The sequence below is a fragment of the Haemaphysalis longicornis genome, unplaced genomic scaffold (assembly GCF_048455015.1).
Source record: "Haemaphysalis longicornis isolate Haplotype H1 unplaced genomic scaffold, Haemaphysalis longicornis Haplotype H1 scaffold_11, whole genome shotgun sequence".
NCBI classification, from domain to species: domain Eukaryota; kingdom Metazoa; phylum Arthropoda; class Arachnida; order Ixodida; family Ixodidae; genus Haemaphysalis; species Haemaphysalis longicornis.
The window spans coordinates 21655034-21668880 of record NW_027526214.1 but is presented as its reverse complement, the minus strand read 5'-3'; positions in this window follow the sequence as shown (position 1 = coordinate 21668880).

Here is a 13847-nt window from a genome sequence, read left to right as displayed (position 1 = left end):
CGTGGACAGCGTAAATAAAATGCCTCCTACAGTGGAACGACTAGACAAGAGTAAATTGCATGGCTAAACTTCAACCATGGCTCAGGGACCATGGTTCGAAAGCTCGCCTCCAAGCAAAGATGAATAGCTGCCGTCTGCGAAAGTTGAAAATCGACTGGATGTTAAAAGGTAAATCGCTGTCGGCCAACCAAATACGTTAGGTCTTCGGCAAAGCTTCGCAACCGGAGAGCAGTTGTGGGCATTTCGCGTTGCGTTGGTCAAAGGTGAGCACCTCAGCTTACCCCAGAGAAGTTTAACATATCTTCAAGCCTACTTGTAGGTAAGGTCTTTAGCGTTTGGCCGAGAAGTGGCCGGGCACAAATTACTTGGCCAGATGTATACAGCTGATCCTTAGCGTTATATTATCGTACTGTTTGGGAGGTAGTGGAAAAAAGTAACAAGAACTCGGCTTTTTCCAAAGTTTTTCCAAAATTGTCCAAGCGTTTTCCAACACCATGGTATTTTTTTTAGTCAGTATGTTTCAAACTCCACTTAGTTACATTGTCAAAGACGTGGCAGTTGAGGTATCACACGTGTTGCTAGAGAATTGCTTTGTATTTACTTTTGTTAGACTTACAGTGATAAGATACAGCTTTAACGCTCACAAAATGGCACATTTATTCTGCCGCGCGAAATCGTTTTTCTGCTTGCAATTAATGGTTCACTTTAATGATACCTTTTATGTGCACCGCACGTCGCCCAATTCCGAGCTAATTACCCTAGAACAATATCCCTCATAAATAAGAAATACACAAATTTTTATGGTCTTTACTGAATTGTCACCGAAGGGTGCACCTCGCATTTATCTTTTTGCACCTGAATATGCAGCTGGCAAAGAGAAAAGAATTGAAGACTTCACTAGATTTTTGATATATTTAAATTTTATATTTCGCGGAAGGCGTAAACTATTTCACAAATCTTACGATAATCTCTCTAAAAATGTATTTATCTTAGTTAAAAAGGATAACACTCTACTCACACTCACAGCCGTGCACAGCGAAGTTACCATTTCCGTTTTGTATAAGTGTGCCTCTGAGTTTTTTATCCTCGTGTTAACTCCCCGGCTAGCCTGCCCGATGACACCGGATTACAAGGGAGTATGATCAACAATGTTTGTGGGGCACTAAAACAGAGTGTTTTCAATGGGCGATAAAACGTACTGCTCTGCGCGCCATCACTTCTTTCAGAGCATTTCAGGACTGCCGGATAATTGTTTTTGATAGTAACAGCGCCAATATTTCCACCCTAATGATCAACCCTTAATAACTTTAATAAACTAGGTGTCATTTCTTTCACATGCAAGAAATGCCCCTTTTTCGTATCTTTTTCCAACCGGGCTACTGTTTTACTGTGAGCCCTATACATCCCCCCCCCCCCAGTTGTTATTCCGGTGAAGCCGATTTACACGGTGCAGCTATGGTGCTCCTCCTAGCCACACCCACCCCTCAATCACAACCCTTATTACAACGGTTATCCCGCTCGCCACCACCGGTATCTTTGTCTAGGTTCCGCAGTCGGCTGACAGCGGCGTTGCGCCGTTGCAGATGATTGAGAAGAACCAACAGCAGCGCGAACGGGGGTGAGAACACGCGAACACCGCCGCCACTACCGCCACCGAGAATGTAGATGCGACCGTTGCCGCGATAAATTTCATCTCTCCCACTAGCTGCGCGTTCCGCCAGTTTGAAAGCATCTTGCCCTCTTAGAATGCTGGTGTGAGAACAGGATTCTTAATTATCTTGAAAGCCATTCAGAGCGGCATTGTCAGGTCGGCGGGCGTCGTTGACCAGCTGGTCATTCGTTTATTTTTGGCGGAAAAATATTAGCAGTTCTTAGTCGGGCCGCATAATAATTCTTTTTCTCTCACTGCACCCGTGTATTTCACGCTTATTATGCTCCAATCCCCGATTCCTGGTTAAGCGTTCACTGGTTCGGCGTGGAGGAAGGGGGCAAGCACGCACAGTGTAGCGCTTAATGCCGCTACTGGTAACATAGCCGATGTGGTGAAGGCAGACTTAAACGTGGAAATCTCTGGGCGTAATTCCACATGTCAGCTGTCATCCGCAGTCGAGTGGTTTAGATCTGGGTTGGTTTGGCTGCACAGACAATGATGTATACGACTGTGTGGCGAAATGGACACTTACGTGTTTGTCCGCTAAAATAAAGGTTCAGGACTACGAGGTGTTAACTCACTTCCTGACAGACGAATGCCGTTCGCTCAGATGGAGATCATAATCGGAAGAAGGGTAAGCCCGAACAGAACCGTGAATGAGCGCGAAAATAACAAAAAGCCGCCACCGTCGCCATCAGAGCCTTATCTTACTACTTACCTAGTAGCTTCGAATCTATCTCCTGTGAACAGCAACTGGCTCACTTGGAACGCCGACGTTGACAATATCACTTGTTCAGCTAAAGGGCTATGGGAACGACATGTCAGACAGTGTCTTTCACTTCTAAGCGCTCTCTCATGACTGGTTGCCGGTTTATGTGTGTACGGGTAAGAGTAGAGGGAGCGGCAGGGTGCGAAAACGCCGAGCTAAAGCTTTTGTGACCTTATTTATGACTTGTTCATGGTGTTCGCGCAATGTTTAAACGTGACCATCAAGCAGCCCAATACGCCCGGTCCTATGTCCGCACTGGCAGAGTGGATTGTGTTGGCGTGTTAGACAAACGCCAAAATTCCTACGACGTTGGAGGGAAAGAGACACTTTTAAGTTTTTCCGCTAGAGTAAAGCTCGGGTCATTAAAATTTCTTTCAGATAACTGGCAAGGAAGTAGCTCAGTCGTAAATAAAAACAAACGTGTTTTGTGTAAGTGTATGCTTGGTCGAGTTCGTGTTCTATAATCTTCAATTCACGGCTCAAACAAGAGACGAGGACGATACGGAGAACACGACACCCATCGTCCTTCCCCTATCGTCCTATCCCTATCGTCTTAGTTTCTTGTTTGAGCTGTGAATTCAAGAAGTGTTTTGTTTCGTGCACTTCCTGAAGGTGGTGAGGCTTCGCGGGTCATTCATTTCACAAAGTTGGAGGGCACTATTTTTTCTTTGTTATTTCACCTATTTGCAAATCAGTTCTTTGTCGTACGAAGTACCAAATCTGGATAATTAGACAATTCATACCTGGTGTTATGATCACAAACACTTTATGAAACCGTGAAGCACTAATGCGTGATGCGCCACGCAAATAGTAGAAGGAACCGCTGTTTTGAGCAGTTAGAGATGGCCAATGGTATACTCTAGCACGAATTCTTGATCCTGTATTTAAAAAACCGATATAGAGGGTAACACCAAAACCTTGAACGCAAGTTCAGTAATGACAATTCGTTGTCACGTGGCCACTCAACGGTAATTTTAAACCATGTGCACTCTGTAAAAACATTCCATACACAGATGCTATGCTTTTAGCATCTTCGCATCTACACAGATGCAAAGATGCTAAAAGTAATCTTTGAGCATCATGAAGTAGTCGTTCACATGCTTAAATATCATGCTGGCTATTCCCCTGAGGTTTTCTTTCAATTACTTGTAAAAAAAACGAAAATATATCACTGCGAAACAGGCAACTTTCAATTCGATCCAAACACCATCCCGGTGCCGAGGCAATTTGTCTTCAACACATGACATTCGAAATATTGTTCACGTGCAGTACTTCTAAAGATGATGTTACCCGAATGCCACAAGATTTTCTATATTCTGCTCTATCATTCATCTGCATATTGAACGTTCTCGAACACTCCACAATTTTGTTGCAGGGGTAGCGAGCAATACAGGTAATTAAAGGATTTATTATCGCTCGGTTATCTATAAAGTGTTCGCTTAAGGCGCAACTGTCGAGGCGCAACTGTCGAGGTCCCGCACTTAAGTGTTCGTGCTCTGAAACAATGGCGCAAATGTTTCATGATAACAATACGACGTTGCAGTCGGAAAGTTATCCTGAATCCCATATAACAAAGAACTTCTGAACCCGTTCAGGGTCATGGATGTACATATACGTCCTCTGGCTATATATTCAAAATTGTCAATAACGTTTATGTAAGTAATCGCTTGTATGTTTTAAAAGCGCCTTTTTCGCCACCTTCTCTTCCTTGGCATGTGCTGTCACACGGCGGAAATACGTCAAATTATTTTCTTGCACCGATGGCTCTTGTTTTTATTTTTTACGATTCCATTCAGCGCCGCAGCGACTATCGCTTGAGCATCCAGTAACGAGGGCGCGTGATGGGTATGGCCCACCGGGTGCCTCTCGCGTCTTGTGTCGGCCAGAGACCAAGGTCCCCTGCGAAGTTTATGAGGCACTTTTCTCCCTTTTTGGTATTTTGTAGTAGTGGTGTGCTGTCTATCGCTCACGCATCCGGCCGCACGCGCCCGCACAAGCGCAGAGGCTGGTTTCGAAATTGTCCTCCGGGTGCTTCCCACTTTTCCCCCCCGCGAAACTGATGTCACTCTGAATTGATTCACTCAAAAGGTGCGTCATTTTACTGTCTCGTTTTTTTGTAATTTTTTGTGTTGCTCATTATTAAACTACATGTATGTACCAACACAAACATTATTTGTCCCTTTATGGTCACATAAAAATTACGATAATTTTTTCTCAAAAAAGAATAATCCAAAGAATTTAAATCACAATAACAAAATCGACCCTTGGGGCTGGCATTTGGCGAAACAATGCCACCCTAAAATCATTAAAATGTCAAAATCACAAGAAAAAGCTGTAGCCCTGATCAAAAACAAGCGAAACTTTTGCTTTTGCCCCGTAAGAGAAAAAAATGCCACATAGTTATAGAAATATTGTTATCTGTTTTATTGTCAAGGTAGCATTTCCGTGGCCTGTTAAGATCACTATATTTCAGCGACCGTACAAAACTTTATGTTATGTGTGCAGGCGGTAAAAAGGGCTACGTGGTATCACACATAAAGCGGCATTATTCAGGGTGGCTAAGAGGTTGTTCGTGATATTTTCTTGTCATTTAGTGCCTCATAAAGGGGACACACTGGCGGGTGCATTACCACAAGGCTACAGAAACGCTTGTTTTAATGCATCAAAATTTTAGAAATAATTAAAACAAGACCATTGACAAAATATAAACACCAACAAACAGCAATGGGTAAGCACGTCAGTCTAACGAAGGTCGGCACCAATTCAAAACTCAGGCAAGCAAACGCACGCATCTTAAAGATGCAGCCACTCCTGTGGATCACTCTGCGCTTCATAAACGCTGCGCATCAACGGCGCCTGTTCCCGAAAAATGCACTTGGTCGGCCTAGGGGGTTCAAAATGCCGATCAGTCATGCGGCACTTCCACAAACTAAACAACCTAGGAGCACAAAAACGTCATATGACACCCGATTAACGTCCTCAAATGGTAAAAAGCGAATGGTGCAGGGGGTGATGTCAATGTCCTTTTCTAGAGTCCGTTGCAAAACATCCCAGAAAAAAACCGCGTCACGGCACAGCACAAAACAGTGGCCAATAGTCTCTGGTAGGTTGCACAAGCGGCACTTATCTGACCAAGGGATCGACATTCCTTTGTCTCGCAGCCATGTTTTGAGTGGAAGCGTTCGCGAATGAAGCTTAAAGAAAAATGTTTTGGCCTTTGGCGGCACGCACATACGCTTGACAACGTCTAAAACATTATTCTCATAATCCCGCAAGTATGGCTGGCGATACAAAGGCACAGCGAATAGATTATGAAATAAAGTGTTGGTCAAAGCCATCCTTGAAAGACTAAACAGGTACTCCAGGGAAAACCGCGCAGTAAGGAAATGAAAAGTATCCACAACTTCTTTATTAAAACCCCATGGCGGCTTTTGGTTCACCTCACCAGTAGAAACAAGGAGAAACGGTAAATAATAACTTATGCGCTCTTGAATTAGTGTACGTAAAAATGGATGCTCCGCCAACCAGTAGAAAAAACCGAGACACAAGTTGGTGCACAAACAAATGCTAAAAACCAACACCACCAGACCGTAGAGGAAGAAACAAATTATCCCTGAGCATTGTCTCCGATTCAGATCCACACACGAAGGAAGCAAATACTCTGTGTAGAGCCTGTACTTTCGTCCGCGCAGAGTGCACTACCTTAAGCACCTAAACAAGCATTGCTACCAAAAAGACATTGCAGACTTGCGCACGGGCGAATACAGAAAGTTCTCGCCCCATCCATGACTGCGAGGCACGCTTGAAATGCGTGAGTGCTGACGGCAAGTGTGGTCCTGAGTTTCCTTATTTGGTGCAAAGGCACCCCAAGGTACTCAAGTGCTGCTTTGTACCAAATTATACGTGCAAATGTGGAATCTTGGGTTCCCCACAGGCCAAATCAAAACTCTCTAGTTTTCTCCATATTTTTGGCCGCTCCAGACACGGCACAAAACTCCTTAGTCAGTACAAGGGCTTCGGGAACACTACGCTTTTCAGCATAAAAATAGGCAATGTCAACAGCATATGCAAGAACTTTAATTTCACATTACACTAACAAAAAACCACGTACCCTTTTGCTGTTTTGTATGCTAACGCAAAGAGGCTCTAAGCACAGTGCTAACAGTAGAGGCGAGAGAGGACAGCCCTGTCTAACAGACGACCCGATCTGAACTGGTTTCGAGAGAATGCGATTGACGACAAGTTGTGTAGTACAATTCTTGTAGCAAAGCTGAATGCCACAATACAGCACATCACCCACACGCAAGGCTTCAAATAAGTAGTTGAAAATACATGTTGCTTAATAAAGCATAGTCAAGACGTTGCTTTGTGTACGTGTTCACGGGGCACGGAGTGTCACCTGTGGCCAATACAATATACCTATATTTTTTTCACCGCTAGATAAGTAAATAAATAAATAAATAAATATATATATATATATATATATATATATATGAATAAAATATAAATATTTAAATTTATATTTATATAACTGGCATGCTGGCGATGTTGGCCGATGGTGCGGTGAACACAATGTAAGAAACCTTGGTAACAGCATCAGAGGAGGGTTTATTTCTGACGTTTCGACTTCGAGAGAAGTCTTCTACGTGGATCATGGCTTCGGTCGCTGCAGAAGAGTGTCGAAAATGCAAAGCGGGTTTACGAATGAACAACGCTACCACACACAAACATACGTGAATAACACAAACACAATTCGGGGATCTTCCTTCTTAAAAAAAATAACAAAAAATGAATAACAAAGAGTGAGAAGCCAAGATAGTTTAGGGAAAAAGAAGAAAGGCTGGAAAGATGAAAGAGCACTGAAAAGGAATTCGAGTTGTGGCGGAAACGCGAAATGGTCAACACTGTCCGAAAGTGGGGTTGTTGAACAAAGGAGAGAAGGCAGTATATGTATATTCCGCCACTAGCGGTCATTATGCAAACGCCCAGATGTTTGAATGGATCGCATTTCCGTTGATTGAAAGCGAGTGTGTTGCCTAATGTTCGGAAAGTGTGAACAAGGCGTTTTGTAGGCCGTTTAGGGGCCCGTTCCCGGAGCTGGGGCAATTACCGGACGTTTCGTTGCCGGGCCGAAGGAAATGGTGTGCGACCGTTCCACTGTTTACCCACCGGACAGACACTTTTCGAGATCGGGACGCTAGGCCGAGCTTTACGGTCTTTGTTAAGAGCTGCCACTTAGCAGCTCAGCGACAACCCGTTGGTCACCAGTGTCTCCCCTCCTGTGAGTTGGTGTTGACGGGGAGGGGGGGGGGGACACAGCCAAACCAGAAAGCAAGCTGCTTAAGGGGATAAAGAGAAAAACGGAGAAAAGAAACTCCGATGGTTCGGTGGCCGTCTTAGAAGACGACTGTTGGTGCAAGGAAGGGAATCAATATATGTGCTAGGCGGCAAAAATGTAACTAGTCTGCGGGGGCGAATAGTGATAACAGCGGCAAAGATATGTACGCTCGGGTAAAAACACCGGCCCCAGAATTATACTGCATATTTTCGGGTTATGTGCAATATCCAAATTTTCAAATCTCCCAATCAATTTTTCACCACATGTTTTAGGGAGAAGATAAACTTCAGTTATTGCTGAAACAGCACTGGCGTTAAGCAACATTACTTTATTTGTAATATTGTGATGGAGAACTAGAAAAGTTTTCCAATGGTGTGACACATTAATATAAAAGAGAGAGTAGAAATGAAGAAAACCAGAAAAAGGATAAGAGTGAACAGAAACAGCGGAAAAGGAGAGAAGAAGAAAAAGGAAAACACATCAGCAGAGGGGGTATCATCCACTCAACAAACGCTCACGCGCATGTTATTTCGATAATCTTATTCTGGGTTCATCAACAGTTCCACTGATACGGTTAGGTAGATGACAATGCTTTAATAGCTGCAAGTGTGTCTGGGTCCCCATTTGAAACTTCTGTGATTTTCTTCAATCGATATATGAGGTATGATTCACGTTGTTCTCGTTCCCTGTTTCACCTAAACCCCGTCTCTAAGAGCGTGACGCTTAGTTTGTCGAAAGAAAGATCTTAGAGGCTGAGGTGTCTGGAGAGGGGCCGGGTCGGGTGCGTTTTCCCGAGCGCTTTGTGATTATTGAATCGGAGCCGGAAAGACGTCCCTGTTTTGCCCTATATATTGCATTCCACACACATTGCATTCAATCGAAAGAAATCATATTGGAAGTGTAACAGGTGATGTTCTTGCAAATTTTTAGACTACTCTGAGTTGGAGCTTTGAGCAGTGCTTGTCTGCTGCATTGTCTTACAGACAAGGCACCATTGTTTCAGGCATGGCTGGCATTCAATATGCGGGACAATGAATCTGTCCTTGCGTTCACGAGTGTGTCTCAGGTTCCGGGATCGTCGGTAAATGATGCCTGGAGCGGACGGAAACGTCCGTTTGAGGCGTTCACTTTGTTCGGGAAAGTTTTAGTGCCGCTTCAAGGTGTTTTTTACGTTAGGAAAGTTGGTGCTGTACATTAGGCATAGGTTTGCTCGTTGGAGATCATGCTGTGGCGGCGGTTCGCAATTAAGGGCACGCGGTTGAGTTCTTCGGCTTTTTTTAAGGCGTCATCAATTACACGCGCTGGGTACCCTTTCCCTCCAGCATGTTTTTTTTATTTTTTGGCATTGGTAGTGAAATCCTCCGCTTTTGAGCAGATTCATAGTCCTCACATAATGAATGCCGGCCATGCCTGAAACCGTGGTGTCTTGACTTCAACACAATGCAGCAGACAAGCACTGCTCAAAGCCCCACCTCAGAGTACTTTTTTAAAATTTCGCGGAAACATGACCTGTGACACTTCCAATGTGGTTCATTTTATTAAATTCAATGTGTGTGGAATGCAATATATATGGCAAAAAGGAAACTGTTTCAGGCTCCGGTTCAATATTCACAAAGCGCAAGCCAAAACGCGACCAACCATGCCCCTCTCAAGACACCTCAGCCTCCCAATCATTCTTTCGACAAACTAAGTTTCACACTCTTACAGCCGGGGTTGAGGTCGAACTGGGAACGAGAACAATGTGAATAATACCTCATGTACCGATTAAACTCAATGAAAAACATCCACGACCAGGCACTCTTGCAGCCAATAAAACATTGTCATCTACCTAACCGTATCAGTGGCACTGTGTATATAGCCGGACCAGATTCTCAAAATCACGTGCGCGTGAGCGTTTTTTGAACGGATTTTTCTCAATTTGCTCATGTCTTTCAGTTTTTTTTTCATTTTTTTTTCTCTTCTTTTCCGCTCTTCTTGTTCGCTACTATATTTATTCTCGTTTTCTTAATCTTTAATATATTGTATAATATTGTCATAATTTTGGAAACTTTTTCTAGTTCTCCGCCGCAATTATACAATTAGGTAGTGTTGCCTTGTGCAGGTGCTGTTTCAGCAATAACTTCTGTTTACTTTCTCCTCAAAATATGTGTTAAAAATTGACTGGGAGTTTTGAACATTTGGATATTACACATAACCCGTAAAATAGGCAATACAATTCCTGGGTCTGCGTTTTTACCCGAGAGTACATAACTTTGTCGCTGTTATCACTATTCACCCCCACAGACTGGTTAAATTTTTAACGCCTTGCACTTAAATTTTTTCACTTTCTTGCCCCTCCAGTCGTCTTCTACGACGGCTACCGAAAAATCGGGGTTTATTTTCTCCGTTTTCCTCTCCATAAGCTTGAGCAGCTTGCTTCCTGGTTTGGCTGTGTCCGCCCGCCTCCACCTTAACCCCAACTCGGAGGAGGGGAGACACCGGCGACCCACCGGTGGTCGCTGAGCAGCTTAGTGGCAGCTCTTAACAAAGATCGGAAAGCTCGGCCTTGCACCCCGTTCTCGAAAGGTGTCCGTCCGGCGGAAAAACAGTGGCAGGGTCGTTGACCGTTTACTCCTGCGCGGCCACAAATCTTCCGGTAATTGCCTCAGTTCCGGGAACGGCCCATAAACTGGTTGTAAAATGCCTTCTTCGCAGTTTCCGAACATATGGCGGAACACTCGCTTTCAATGAACGGAAATGCGATCCCTTCGAGCGTCTGGGCGTTTGAAAAGTAATGGCTAGCGGCGGAATATATATATTGCCTTCTCTCCTTTGTTGGACAAGCCCACTTTCGGAAGCTGTTGAGCTTTTCGCGTTTCCGCCAACATTCGAATTACTGTTCTGTTCTCTTTCTTCTCCTTCCCCCCTCTTTCTTTGTTTTCCCCCCCAACTATCTTGGCGTCTCTTTCCTCGTTGCTCATTTTTTGTTCATTGTTCAAATCAGGAAGATTCCCGCTTCGTGTTTGTGTTATTCACGTATGCTTGTGTGTGGTATCGTTGGCAATTCGTAAACCCACTTGCCACTTTCGACATGTAGGCTCTCTTCCGAAGCGAACGATGCTATCCTTCCGGTAGAAGACTTGTCTCGAAGTCGAAAGGTCGGAAATAAACCCTCCGCTGTTGCTCTTTGCGAGGTTTTATGCTTAAAAATAAATATATATATAAATAAATAAATATATATATATATATATATATATATATATTTATATATATATATATAAATATATATATATATATATATATATATATGTATATATATATATATATATATATATATATATATATATATATATATATATATATAAAATATATTATACTTTTTTTCACCACTTTCTATCTGACTCAGAAAATTCTTTATCTGCTACTATGACCTAGCGTATTCCCCACTTTGCTATCCGATGTTTTCTGGACTGCAAACCTTAATTATGTTTTAATTCACAGACTCCCTCATTTCCCATTTTCTGATTCGCTACACGCATAGCGAGGGTACCTGCTCTGGCAGTCTTGGTGCCAAAGGTAACTTTAGAGGTTTCAACATTGGTCGACCACTCTAGACATGTCGTTGGCAGTCGAGTCACGACCAGGGGGTTAAAAAAAGTACCCCTTCAGCCCGAGTATCAAGAGTGGTGCTGGCTACCACCCCCAAGTGCAGGAAACCAAACATTTCATAACATAAATACCCACGAAATTGATGGAAAAACAGCGGGTATTTTCACCAGACTGTTACTCTCGAGGTCGTGGGTTCGGATCTTAGCGGGGGAAATTTTTCACCACTTTCTTTTTGACTAAAAAAACCTTCATCTGTGTCAATGCCTACCGCATTCCCGCCTTTGCTTTCCGGTTTTTCTTCACACAGCAACGCTGACTGTGTTTTAATTCACAGAGCCCCTCACTTCTCATTTTCTAATTCGCTATATATATACATATACATATATATATATAAAGAAAATAAGGGTTGGCAGTCAAGGAAAGCCAAGGGGGGAGGTAATGGTGGGGCATAGAAACAGATCAAGAATTTTTTGAGTCGGAAAGAAAGTTGGCGTAGTGGTTATCGCACCAGGCCAGTGTTCTGGAGGTTGTGGGTGCGGGTCCCACCCTGCAGGCATTTTTTCAATATTAGCTATCTGACTCAAAATATTCTTCATCAGTTTTTATGACCCACCACAACCTCCGCTTCGCTTTTTGAGGTTTTCTTGACTGTCACTCTTATTTTGTGTCTTATTTCATTTAGCCCCACATTTCCCATTATCCGATTCGCTATATATATATATATATATATATATATTGTCACGGGAAGAAGACGACAACCTGCTCACGCACGATTTGTTCAATGTGAGGAAGAAGCGGCGCAAGATCAGATGAGATTGCAAGCGCTGAAAGTGAGGCCCGATGCGGTTCGTCATTCGGGGAGCACTGGCGAGAGGAAATGCGCTGCTTTCTGAGCTCGTCATAGCTTAGACACCATTTCGTGATGTCTCCAAATGACTGCAGGTCCTTGCTGAGCAACATCTGGAACGCGCCGTCCTCTATGCCTTTTAAGACGTTCTTGATCTTCTCGGACTCGGTTATAGCAGGATTTACGCTCCTACAGATGTCGACAATGTCGTCTTATAGCTCGTGTACGTTTCGTAAGCAAGCTGCGCGCTCCCACGTAAGCTGTATTCAGCCTTAAGCTTGCGGACCGCGGGGTGAACGAACACTTCCAAGAATATCGTTATGACGGCAGACCAAGTTTTCATGTCGGCCCCGTTGTTTAAGAACCACTGCTCGGTTACTTGAGTAAGGCTAAACCCGACGTTAGCACGCTTTATCGGGTCATCCCAGCGGTTGTGGGCACTCAGTCTTACGAAGTACGAGAGCCAGTCTGCTGCGTCGCGGTCGTCGGTGCCAGAGAACTTGGTAGGGTCACGGCGAGGAAGGAATCCGGAGCACACGATCGGCTCATGTCGCGGAGGCGCCATGTCTTGACCGATGTCTTGGATTAGTAGTTGTATTATGCGCTTGCGCTTATCGGGAGATTGTCGCACACTAAACGCAAGGTATGTCGTCGTGTCGGGGACTACTATCTCAAGTACAATATATATGTATATATATATATATGTATATATATATATATATATATATATATATATATATATAGATATATATATATATATATATATATATATATATATATATATATACTTGAGAAAATGGTCAAGTTGTTTTTCTGTCTCCTCGAGAAGTTTTCTTTTACAGCCTATATATATATATATATATATATATATATTGTGATGAAATTTCAGGCTCCAAACAATCCCCAGCGTTACGGACAGGAGAATAGTGAGACATGGACCATAGAGAAGAACTGAAGATGGCACACTTTATATGGTTGGGTAATCGCGCAAACACCCAGAGTACAAAAGTCGAAGGGGAAAGAAAGTAAACAGGGCTGCTAACTAGAAAAAAAACACGAGTCCGTTTCAACGTAATTCAAGTTGGCAAACTGCAACAGTCTCACGTGTTGGATGAGCTTCCTGGGAGGTTGCAGCTTGGTTGGAGCTTCGTCAGCGCGCCGGCAGAACGTCCTCGAACGTGTGAAGGTCGTGGGGCGCTGGTCCATGCTGTTGTTCCCTCGACGTGTCTTTTTAGGTGGGGGCAGGTTAACCACGGTCCCGCATCCGGTGGTATCACAGCGGCGTCTGGTCCACAGGCTGCCCCCTTGCTCACGACCACCGCCGAGCAATCCGGAACACACCTTCCCCTCCCTTGAATCTGCTACCACACCTCTTCTTCCTCCTCATGGCACATAACCCACAATGGAGACTGTCCGTTTTCGTTGACTAAATTGTGTTCACAAACGGAAGTCACCGTTACTTCTTTACACACACACACACACACACACACACTCACATCTTTAAATATATATATATATATATTTATATATATATTTAGGAAATGAGGGGCTCGTTGAAATAAGACAGAAATAAGAATTGGCAGTCAAGAAAACCTCGGAAAGCAAAGGGAGGATGTAGTTAGTCAAGATAAAGAATTTGGAAAATAAGAAAGTG